Genomic DNA, 12500 nt, shown 5'->3' with positions numbered 1-12500 from the left:
TATGCCCAAATATGAACATGTCAGACTTCAAAGCATAACGTGCAAATCTGCGTTGTTAGGCAACGGTTTCTGTTGTGTGTGACATCAGACCAGAGCTTGAACAATGAGACAGGGACAGAGAGACAGAGACAGAGAGACAGAGAGGCAGAGAGAAAGACAGAGACTTGTTAGCATCAAGGTAAATATTGGTCGGCTATCTTGAGGTTATTTTGTGCGCTGAGTCGCTACTTGTACATTTAACATGTTCATATGAATACGATACTAAAGGATCACATCTCTCAGCAGCTAAATGAATTCATATTACACGAAATCCGACTTGAGCCTTGCGATGATGAACAGGAGAGATGTATTGAAAAGAACCGACGCAGTCAGTGCTTCAGACGGTCGGATCAACACTAACAACAACAACAACAACAACAATACTACAGTCTGTCGGTCTGGAAGTGGAAGCAGAGAGTTGGCCGAGAGGAACCAGGCAGCAGTCGCTGTTCAGGACGGACACGATCTGCAGGACGATCCCTTTGTTCTAGCACTGCTTACAGAGATGCAACAGACAGAACAGAGGAGGCAGAAGGAGGAGAAGCTCATTCAGTTTCAAGACAACATTCGCGGCCGTGTCCAGGGAGCTCACACCCTCAAGAGGAAGCTCCAGAGGCAGAAAAAATCCCAGCAGGTGGACTGTGAACAGAGATCGTCTCAATTGCCTCAGAATTCCTACCAGCAGCATGACTCCCAGGCCAAGCCTCTGTTATCCCCCTCCTACAAGCATGACTCCCCAGCCAAGCCTCTGTTATCCCCCTCCTCCTTCCTGTCGGCAACGGAGCAGCATTACCAGCAGCCCAATAAAGACGTGAGACTCATCAGACACAAACCAAAGGCCAAATGTCAGATCCTCACAGACGGAGAAATGATGTCAGAGCTTCCAACCAGAGACAAGCCTATTTATAAAACGCTAGGAGCAGGAGACAAACCGAAAGAGGAAGATGTCCCCTCGACCGGTCCTCTTGACCAACAGAATGTTGATGTCCACCCAGGACAGACCAGAGTCACTTCTCGTGGTGGTCCGGTGGCTGGCCAGGTCCCCAGGGAACATCCTGGAGCTGGTTCGAGGAACAGTAACACAGTCCCACGAGTGTTGTGGCGTCTGGAAGATTTACAGGAAATAAAAGAGCAGTACCTGTCTCGGTTTGTCAGGCTTCGCCGTCTGTTCATGGACATCGAGAGAGAGCAAGTGAAGGAGCGCCAACGAAGAAGCGAGCACCTGAAGCGCACCGCGAGGATCAAGAGGGAACGCGAACGGACGCGGCAGAAGGAGGAGAGGAACACGGAGAGCCTACGGAAGCAGAGAGTGGCCGGTTCGAGAATGGAGGAACGAGAGTTTCTGGTTCTGGAGCGACTCCGAGTGGAAGAGGAACAGAGGACAGCGGAGGTGGTGGTGAAGAGAAAACCTGAAGTGAAAGACAGAACAACGTTTGCTGAGGCTCTGCGAGCTCGGCTGAGGGAGCGACTGCCCCAGGAGAAAGTGGTGGACCTTCCCCCTCTCTGCTGCTGTGGAGACACGTTCTGGGACGCCAACCCAGACACCTGTGCAAATGACTGTGTCTTCTACAAAAACCCCAAAGCTTATGTTAAGGCTCTGCAGTCTGCCGTGTGCGGCGGCATAGGCCCGCAGGAAGGCAGCCCTGCTTTTTATAAGCAGTTCTGCACGTAACACACTAACATTGTTTACACCCTTCTAACAACGCTACCAATAATAATAACCATGATATGACACCTGTCTTCAGACAGAGGTACAATATATGATGCAAAGCCTCATAATGAGGTAACAGTTGTAGTATACACCTGTACAATAACATGCGCTATGCAGAATAACAACCACAAAGTCTCAGTGTCATCACAGTATCCCGCCCAAAAAGCACAATCAAATCCGTACATAAAACGTATACACACAATATAACTCAATACTAAAGCCTGCACTGCAGAACAAAACAAACACACCTTCACAGTGTACCGCCCCGAGCAGAGGGAACAAAATGTGAGCGAAGAATATGCAGTCACAGTGTCCTGCCCCGAGTAATCGTAGCCAAAAAACTTGAACAAAGAACACGTGTCGTTTTTGACATCATAGAAAATCCTGACATTGCTACAGTGTCAACAGTGTAATCAGTACAACAATCGCACCCTACAGTGTTACTAAGAAAGAAACGCCGGTGATGTTTAAGATGCGGAGTCAGTGGCCGTGCGGAATTGTACAGATATTACTCAGAGCTATTTGACAGTTGACCGGGCGGAGCGACCATCGTGTGCTTTGTTTTAAATCCTCATAGCTACCGGCACATAAGTCTCATGCAGTTCCATTCGGGGTAAATTAATCCATCATTTCCCCTCCTGCTCAACTGCCCCACAATCTCCCTGTGGCAGGCGTGTGAGTGGTTTGCCATGATAGCATCCAGCTTCTTTGCTGTACGTGCTTCCACCACGCTCTCCACCCCGTCCAGAGTAGGCCCAACGACGGAGCCAGCCTTCCTGTCCAGCCTGTTCAGGTTGCTTGTGTCCCTGGCATTAATGTGACCACTCCCCCAGCCGGCAATGAACCCAAAGCAGAGGGCACTAGCTATTACGAGTGATGGAACATCTGCAGCATCTTGTTAGGTACCCCGGTACGTATCAGAAATAACCTAGCCTACTCTGTCCCTTGCTGTAGAGTGCCTCAGAGATGTCAGTCCAGTCTAGTTGCGTGTCCGTGTATGACGCTGGGGGACCGGTGGTACCCTCTTCCAGAACCATTTCTTTAGTCTTGCCGGCATTGAGCCAGAGGCAGTTCACCTCGCTCCACGTTGTGAAGTTCCTCACCACGGCCTCATGCTCCCTCACCTGTGATGCAGCTGACGATGGCGGTGTCTTCTTCCGGAGGCGACATGTCTTCGAGTTGACGCGGAAGTAGGAGGTGTGGACGGTGAACAGGAAGGGTGACAGCACGATACCCTGAGGAGCATGTTGGTCACTATCACGTCAGATGGCCATCCTTGCAATCTCACGTACTGTGGTCTACCAGTATTTGATTTGATTTATTTAATTGCTTGCAACCAACATACAAAGAAGGTTAAAAAGACAATCAAGGGTTATAAAATACACACACACAAAAAACTACAGACATTGAAACTTAATTAATAATGAACTTATTAATAATAATTAATAAATAATACAAATAATAAAAAACTAACATAATTTATATCAAATAAAATCTAAATAGAATACGTATTTGTTTAGATTAATTGTTCTATATATAACAATAGCCTAAAATAAACAAATTAGGAGCTACTAGTGCTCATTCTGCTACACTCTCAAGTAGCCATGATTTCATTCTACCTTTAAAAGTGGAAATAAAATGTAATCTCTGTGTCCAGGAGGTTCCATTGGGATACACCTATATCCAATATGCTCAGGATTCTTTATTTTGTTTGTTATTTTTTTGTTTATTCTTTTGTTTTAGTTGTTTGACCATGTCCTCATTCAGGGCTCTGACAGCTGCAGGGAAGTGCCTTTCTGAGCCTTGAGCCCTGGGCTGTGAGGGACACCCCTGCAGAACCTGGGTGTGATGCTTGATAACAATTTTAAGTTCGATAAACAGATCAGCTCTGTGGTCCGAACCAGCTTTAGGTCAGGTTGCTGGCCAGGATTAAGGGTTATCTCTCCTCACCTGACCTAGAGAGGGTAATCCATGCGTTTATCTCATCAAGGCTCGATTACTGATTGACCAGTCGGCCCTTAGATGTCTGCAGCTCGTACAGAACACTGCTGCTCACCTCGTTACTGGCAAAAGGAAGCGCGATCATATCACCCCGGTCCTCGCCTCCCTCCACTGGCTACCCATCAAATTTAGAATTGATTTTAAGATTTTATTATTTATTTTTAAAGCCCAAAATGGGCTGGCCCCCCAGTATCTATCTGATCTTATAGAGCCATACACCCCAGCCGGGGCTCTGAGGTCGGCTGACCAGTTGCTCCTTATTGAGCCCACAACTAGTTACAAGTCCTCATTATCCTCACATTATCCTCACTTAAAACTCATTTCTTCTCCCTGGCTTTTAACTCTGTGTGATCGTATAACCCTGGCCCTTACGTTTTGGCTTAATTGTGTAATGCTGTTTTTATTCTTTTTGTTATTTTTTGTTGTTAAATTGAGTCATTTGTGTTTCTGTTTTCTGTATGCTTGTTTTTAATCTGACTTTGTACAGCACTTAGGTTGACCACTGGACATTGTAAATATGCTTTATAAATAAAGTTTGAGTTTAGTTGATTTGAGCGCTACCCGTTTGGCATCATCCAAAACAGTCCATTGCTAGGTTGATGTTTGTCCTTCATAATCATTTTTGCCCCTCTCATCTGCTGTCCTCCCTGCGGTGCCCTCTCTGACATATCATAGAGATGGCCCTGGGCAAGATGCTCTGGGTTGTAGCAGAGTAGATAGATCTCAGGGCCCTCTCCGACACCTTGAATTCCCTCAGCTGCCCAAGATCATATGTAATCATTGCCGATGCTGAGAAGTTTGAGAATTCCAGCATAAACAACATTAAAACTATATAACAGAACACACAGTCCCCTTACTTATTAGGTGAAAAAGTTGAATGTCCAAGGTTGGCAGAAACATATGTAGCAGCCTGTCACAAAATCAGGAACAGTGGGTGATTGTAGTCTAAACACAATTCATTAACATTAACATTTTGATTCTTTTGTTTTGTTTTGTTTTTATTATCTTGTTTGTATTGTTTGTTATTATGACATTATTGTACACTTTATAAATTCAGCAATATAAGACGGCTTGTTACTTTAACAAATTTGACTATATGACATTCCCAAAATAGTGACACCAGGTTGAAAGTAGTTAACCTGTTGCATGTTTTTGTGCTATCCTTTTAAAGCATAACGTTTGACTGTATTACATGTTAACAAGTTAATAAAGTATTCAATTCCACCTAGCTTTGCCAGATGGATTAAAGAGACTGTATTTCTTGAAACTAGAGAAACTCAAATACACACTTAAAGTCTGTTAAAAAATTCAAGGAGATTTGGACCCCCTTCTTTACCAGTACCCCTTAACGAGGAGGCGGGAGCACTTGGCGAGACAGCAGGGTTCCCCTTTCCCTACTTCCCTTCTCTCTCCCCTTCCTTTCTTTCCTTTTTTCTTTGACTTTGACCTTTTCTCTTTCTTTCTTTCTTTTTTTAACACAAATTTCAACAATATATATACTTTTTGGGGCGGTGTAACCGCCCCCTATAAGTGAGGTTTGGACAATGACCAATCCTGCACCGTGATTGGCCAATAGTCTACAACGCTAACCCTTCCACAGTCAATGCAAATCTATACTTTTGCAAAGTCAGCCAATCACATTACAGCTAGTGTCATCACCACTAGCTGTAATGTGATTGGCTGACTTTGCAAATTCAGGACTGTGATTGGCTAGCGAAACACATGACACATGTGCAGCCCTATGAATAGCAGTATATACTTAAAAAAAACACTTTTATCACTTCCATCACTGTGATGACCACTGTGACCACACCGCCCACTTCACACTGGGTGTGATTTTTGGGGCGGTGTAGCCGCCCCCTATAAGTGAGTTTTGGACACCGACCAAAAGATTTGTATACCCCCTAACGGTTAGGGGGTATACAAATCTTTTGGTCGGTGTGGGTTAGGGCCTAACCCTTCCATTGTTAATGCAAATCGATACTTTTGCAAAGTCAGCCAATCACATTACAGCTAGTGTCATCACCACTAACTGTAATGTGATTGGCTGACTTTGCAAATTCAGGACTGTGATTGGCTAGCGAAACACATGACACATGTGCAGCCCTATGAATAGCAGTATGGACTTTAAAAAAAGTCATTTATCCTTTTTTTAAAGTGAGTCATGTTGTGATGACCACACACCGCCCACTTCACACTGGGTGTGATTTTTTATTGTCTCCGCCAGGAGAGTTTGTTTTCACTTTCTGAAACTGGGACTAACATTGGTCAAGCCAGCACTTTTTCTAGTTACTATTGTTACTTGTTACAGATTTGTATGTTCAACACAGAACCAATACAAACAGTTAAAGATAAAGTATTCAATCAATCAATCCAATCAATCAATGTTTCCAGCACAGTCAAATGAACAAGGTTATGAACCTCGCCACAGTGACACTGTGTCCTCTAAGGACTGTCCTGTATCCCAAATACAGCCATCACCGGGTCAGGTTCTACCACATGTCACAGGATATCACAGAGTTTTAAATATAGGATTTCAAAAATTGGATAATTTTGGGCTTAACCAGAATGTGTCCCAGAGAGGCTGGAAATATCCCACAACTCTCTCTCTCTCTCTCTCTTTCTCTCTCTCTCTCTCTCTCTCTCTTGACCTTAGCTTGACCTTTGAAAGATGGAGACTATTGCAACACCCTCAACTGTATAACACCATGCCTATGGCTATACAGTAGCATGTATAATAATGTTATGAAACTATACCATCTCAACTTGAACTTACGTAAACAGATGGAATGTAAAGTATATAAAAGTATAGTCTATCTATACATATATATATAATATATATCTATCCATATCTATCATTCTACCTTTTTACTGTTTACTGGAACTTAGAGAGTTGCCACTTCATCCAGTTTCCCTGGATGAATGAACCACAGTACCTGTACTACAGGAGTGACACAGGATCTGACAGAGAAAAACGTCTCTGTCACTGTCGTTATGCAATGTTTCACTGATACAGAAACAATGTCTCATTGTGTCATAAAATGGGAGCGCAAATCAGCACAAATTCAGTAAAAAAACATGCACCAGGAGGCAGGCTTGCAGAAAAACAAACATTTTTAACTGGTTCCAGGCCAGGACAGCAAAAATTGTAAACATGTATAACTGAAGAAAAATGAAACTCAAAAATGAAACAACTTAAATGGGAGGCAAAGTGTCAACCTCTCCATGGCAGCCTACACTCCTTCTTAGCTGTTTACAGTACCTTATGTAGCCTTCTGTGCATGCAGACTTCATTCCATGTCTAACCAACCACAGTATAATAGCAATCCACCCAAGATGCTCCCCATGTTCTAATCAATCAGATAACAGGATTAACAGGCACCTCCTCAATCAGATCTTCCAGCATCAATCACCTAGCCTGGAAACCAGACAAATCTATCAGTGCAACAAAAAAAAGCTGTGGGGCACCAATCAGGGACCAGTATGCAAATATGGGGTGGGTTTATCACCAGAGGCATTTTTTAAATCCGCTCCTTGGAAATGCAGATCCATTTTTTTAAATCCGCTCCTTGGAAATGCAGGTTCCACACAGAGATTACAGACTAATATCTACGCAGCAACATTAGTCTGGCCATGCAATGTTGAGGCTACCATCACCCACAGCTATAGGCTTCAACAGGCCACTCCCTCATAACAGCATCTTCCCTGTGATTACAGTTACAACAGAATGTGCACCTTCTGTGTGACTGGGAAATGGAATACATGATATTGTAAGCATAATACATTCCAATATGCATTTTACTGCTGAACATTAAAATGAAAATGTGTCTGTATAGGTGGCTGCTCTGTGACAGAGAAGAATGGCCAACGGGAGGTGTATGATCACTGAAGTGACATCTTCTTTTATCTCTCTCCACTGTTACCACAGTCAGTCCTAAAGACAGAAGTCTCTCTGTGTGTTTTGGCAGTTCATTCTTTGTTATATTGCTTCTGTCTGTCCTTGTGCAGCCTGGAAAGTGAGACACTTTGAAGATGCTATTATTATTGTCAACATTATACTTTCCATTTCCTTTTGTAGGAGAGAAACCTTTTCATTCAGATAAAAATGAAGAACCCGACATCAAAGTGACTAGATTTGATGTCCTCGCGTTCTCTCTCTCTCTCTCTCTCTCTCTCTCTCTCTCTCTCTCTCTCTCTCTCTCGGTCCTTCGTAAAAATTAGATGAACTTCCTCTCAACTCGAAAGTCATCAAACATCAAATGCTCTCTCATCTGTAGTGAGTCTATTTATATACTGAAGATACTCTCTCCAGTTTAAAACACACTGCAGAGTGCTGAGTGCTTGGATGCTGGGAGCTTTTAGCCCATCTGTCAGTCTGTGTACAAGTCTTTACTCGCTGTGTGGATGGAGACTGTGTACTTTAGTACACTCATTCTCAGCCTTTTTAATTTCAAGGACTCCCATTTGATACCTCTTTTTTAGATCTCTGAAACCCCAATCTAGTGTACAAATGGAACCAAATGGACCTGTAAGGGTATACATAGTACATACATACATACATACATACATACATACATACATACATACATACATACATACATACATACTGTACATACATACATACATACATACATACATACATACATACATACATACATACATACATACATACACACACATACATACTACATACATACAACAGTATATTGTACATATGTACATATTATGTACATACAACAAATGTAAAAGATGTTTACTAAAATATTTGTAAAAATAAACAGGACACGAAATATCATTTTTACATCATTCTTTTTTATTTTTTTATTTTTTTCAACAATCTTTTTCATCCCGCTGTGTATTTTGCGATGATCTTTTCTTTTTTTTAATCTTCTATTATATGGCGCGTTATATGAAGGTGTCTCGAAAAAAGGTGCAAACGTTAGCAAACAAACGACATAAAAGAGTATTTTTTTTGGGCTAAAGTCCTTTCAAAGACGGCGACGATTACGTCGTCACTTGACGACGCCCCCCCTTCTTCTCTCGTCACCTGGCTGTGCCACCAGGGGGAAGGCTGTTGCAGGATCTGTGTCGCTTTATTATGACATCATAACATACAGGTACACACATCGGCAGTGTAAAGCTTAATTTACCTACTCCATCGCAGGAGGGTGGCTCTCAGAACAGACCTACAAGCTGACAACTAATCATGTTGCTTAGGCCTTAAACAGTACAAGCAACGGAACGTTAGCTTGTCGATCCGTGATTTTTGGCGAGCACCACCGTTTACCATGGCGTATTAATCATGCTTAACCCCTACCCTACATGCAGCAACTGTCTTTGTGACCCCCCCCCCTCCCTTTTCATTACATGACTTTCACTGAAAGTCGTGTCACATTATTGTCATCGGCCAATCAGAGCCAGCGTAGATTTAGCTTGGGTAGAATGGACATTCCCGTTCAGATTCTTACTGAGAGGTAATGGTGGCGTTTCCATCAACATGACCTCACGTTAACTACAGTGTAATTCAACCAGAAGTAATTCAACCAGAAGCGAATTCAAATCAATAACAGAAGTTTTCCACTACAGTTAAATGATCCCTCGTTACAGTAAGAATACCATCATAGATTTAGACTGGGTAGATTAGGGCATTCCCATTCAAAATAACAAGATTCTTGATATTTTTGGTTATGTATTCTTGATTGTGTATTTGCATTTATTTGCATATTGGCTACAGTGTACTGTATTTCAATGACTGATGCTGTATTTCAAGGTCCTTGCATTTCAACAGTGTTCATTTAATTTCAGTAAGAAACAGCGCAGTGATTTCCTCAGTGGTCACACTCAACTTGAAAAAGCTTTACATCGATTCGCAACGTACTGCCATTGCAACAGAGTGTGTGTGTGTGTGTGTGTGTGTGTGTGTGTGTGTGTGTGTGTGTGTGTACGTGTGATTGACGTTCTACAAATCTAAATTTAACTGGATTAAAACATTTTCATAGCTCTAATGACGCAGTGAAGCGCCAGTGAATGAATCATGTCTTGTTTAACAGACCCCCCCCCTTCCCTCTCCCCACAAATCCTTCTCTGTTCCCTAAATGGAAGTAAAAAAAAGTTCTTGCTGTTAACCAGTTCCCTGTGCTGTTTAAACCCTTTTTCATTTACACAGTGTGGCTTGAGCAACACTTCAACAGCATAGCTGAACACACCTGGTCGTTTTGTAGCTTTGTCAACGCCAGTGCGAACCCAGCATCAGAGTGAAACCAGAAGAAAACACTGACTATAAGGATTCTAAATACTTTTCATAATATCGTTGCTGCCAGACAGAAACCCCTTATCTCCACATTCTAACTTTTTGTTTTTTCATAAATTAACGCCCTACTTGATCACACTACAGCGTCACACAAAAGTATCAAAAGTAGCAGATCCACAAGCTCGAAACGCGGTGCGAAGCAGGTCTGGAACTTTTGCTACTTTTGCATTTGAATCCTGACAGAGACGATGATCGCCATCATATTCCTTCCCTATAGACTGAAACAAATATTTCCGCATCATTCTAATATAGCTCATACAGTATGTAGGCCTATTTATGCTCATGTCATGTTGTTGAGCCAGAGTAGAAACCACTACTAATCCTTTGTAACACGATCAAACGATGCATCACTGTTTCTGTAAAACAAGAAAAGAAAAAAGACAACCAAAACAACAACAAGGTTTTGCTTTGTTTTGGGCATCATGAACTGGTGTAATTAGACACCCAGTACACTGAATACTATTATTAGCTTCCTGCTAGGAGAGAAAACCCACAATAGCAGGTGGTTTGGATTTACACTGAGCACATAAGCTGTTTGTACAGCAGGGGAATAATAAAGATAATAATAATAACAATAATAATAATATTATTATAATTATTACAGGGAATAACCTTTCTACGCAATTCTATTTAAATCTATGATGCTGTTCTAGTGATCTGCTGTGAAGCCACTGGAACCACATCAAACTAAATGAATGTCTTCATCCAACACATGTCCGTTACCGTTTAACGTAAGCCCTATTTTATACTTTCAAACATTTTCAGAAGTTGCAAAAATAGCAAACATTTTCAGAACTTTTTCACCTATAATGATATTCCAAAAATAGGGACACCCGGAAGTACTCATTCCGTCCAGCTTAGCTAACTCCACCCCCCGCCCGCCCCCATGCTGGTGTCATTTCTCAATTGGAAGACAATCTTTGAGAGACAATGCAGTGTGGCTTCTGATTGGTTGCATCATTTCTCCCCCTCCCTCCCTCTCCCCACTTTGGAATGAATCAAATGCGACTTCACCTAAATAAAAATAAATAAATACAATAAAATAAAGAACTCCACTTACAACAACAATGATAGTTTTAAATCCAACAACACATCATTAATAGCAATTATGGGAGTCTGAATTTTTTGTTGTTGAAAAAGTAAATCAATCAATAATTTGGGTGGGTGTGATTGACGACTAAAGCGCAATACATACTCCTTCCAATGTTTGAACTTTTCTTCGGAAAGGGATGTGATTTAACCACAAATTGACGTCATTCCGAGCTTCAGAAAGGAGGTCTCAGAACTTTTCCTCAGAACTCATGCACCTCCAGATGTCCTGAATCTCCGAACAATATTTCTGAACTATGGTTCGGAAAACCTTTCCGAACTATAGTTTGTAAAACCTTCGGGAAAACCTTTCCGAACTATAGTTTGTAAAACCTTCGAAAAACCTTTCCGAACTATAAACCTTTCCAAACTATAGTTCGGAAAGCCTTTCTGAACCAGCGTCTGAAGGAGTGTACTGTATGTATTAGACAACAGCAGGTGAATATGTTTAGATTCCAGGGCAGTGAGTCTACATGATCCATGCAGGGCAGTGTTGCTCAGATACATTCTGAATACACATTTATCACACATACACACCTGGGAAACATAAGGACAGCGATGCAACAACCATTTTTACCTTCACATTTAAAAGGGACGCTTTCATTAAATCCTATTGTTATGATGTTGAACATTAATTTCCTCATCAGATCATAATGTCTTCTGTATGACCCATGACGTCAAACACATCATTTCGCATAATGCAAAAAACAATGTGTCATGGGCTACACAGAAGACTTAACAAAAATGGGAAAAAATGCCTCTTCTGCGTATTAATCCTGCCAAACACACATCACATCATCGGGACACGCACTGTACGCTCAATGACGCAGCACAAACGTTCGAAGTCAAGGCCTGTACACTTTTGCATTTGGCAAGAGAATACACCATGATGACGAAGAAATAAGGTATTTTATTTCCACTCTATATATGTCATCTCTTCACATCAGAACAATGGGATTTAGGTAAAGAAGATAAAAAAGGAAAAACTGAACTTAAAACCATTAGATGCCTTTCCCACACAGAACGACTTCAAACAAGCTCAACAACACAATGAATTTCAGTTACTAGATGTAATAATTCACATGAATGAGGTCATCGTAGACCAATGGGGTGGAATGCCCGGCTAAAAGAAAACAGGTTCAATTTTTTTTTTCTTTCATGCGGTATAGATGAAGGCTTTAATCCAAAGCACCTTACAGTAATACTGCATATGTGTTTAGCATGGTTGGTCCAGTGGGAATAGAACCCCAAACCCTGGCAGTGTGAGTGCCTTGCTCTACCTTACTAAGCAACACAGGGCAATGGGGAAGTGTCAACCCTGGCAGTGTTGGTGCCTTGCTAAACTCCAGG

The sequence above is a fragment of the Gymnoscopelus microlampas genome, assembly GCF_963454915.1.
Source record: "Gymnoscopelus microlampas genome assembly, chromosome: 8".
NCBI classification, from domain to species: domain Eukaryota; kingdom Metazoa; phylum Chordata; class Actinopteri; order Myctophiformes; family Myctophidae; genus Gymnoscopelus; species Gymnoscopelus microlampas.
This window is presented reverse-complemented; position numbering follows the sequence as displayed.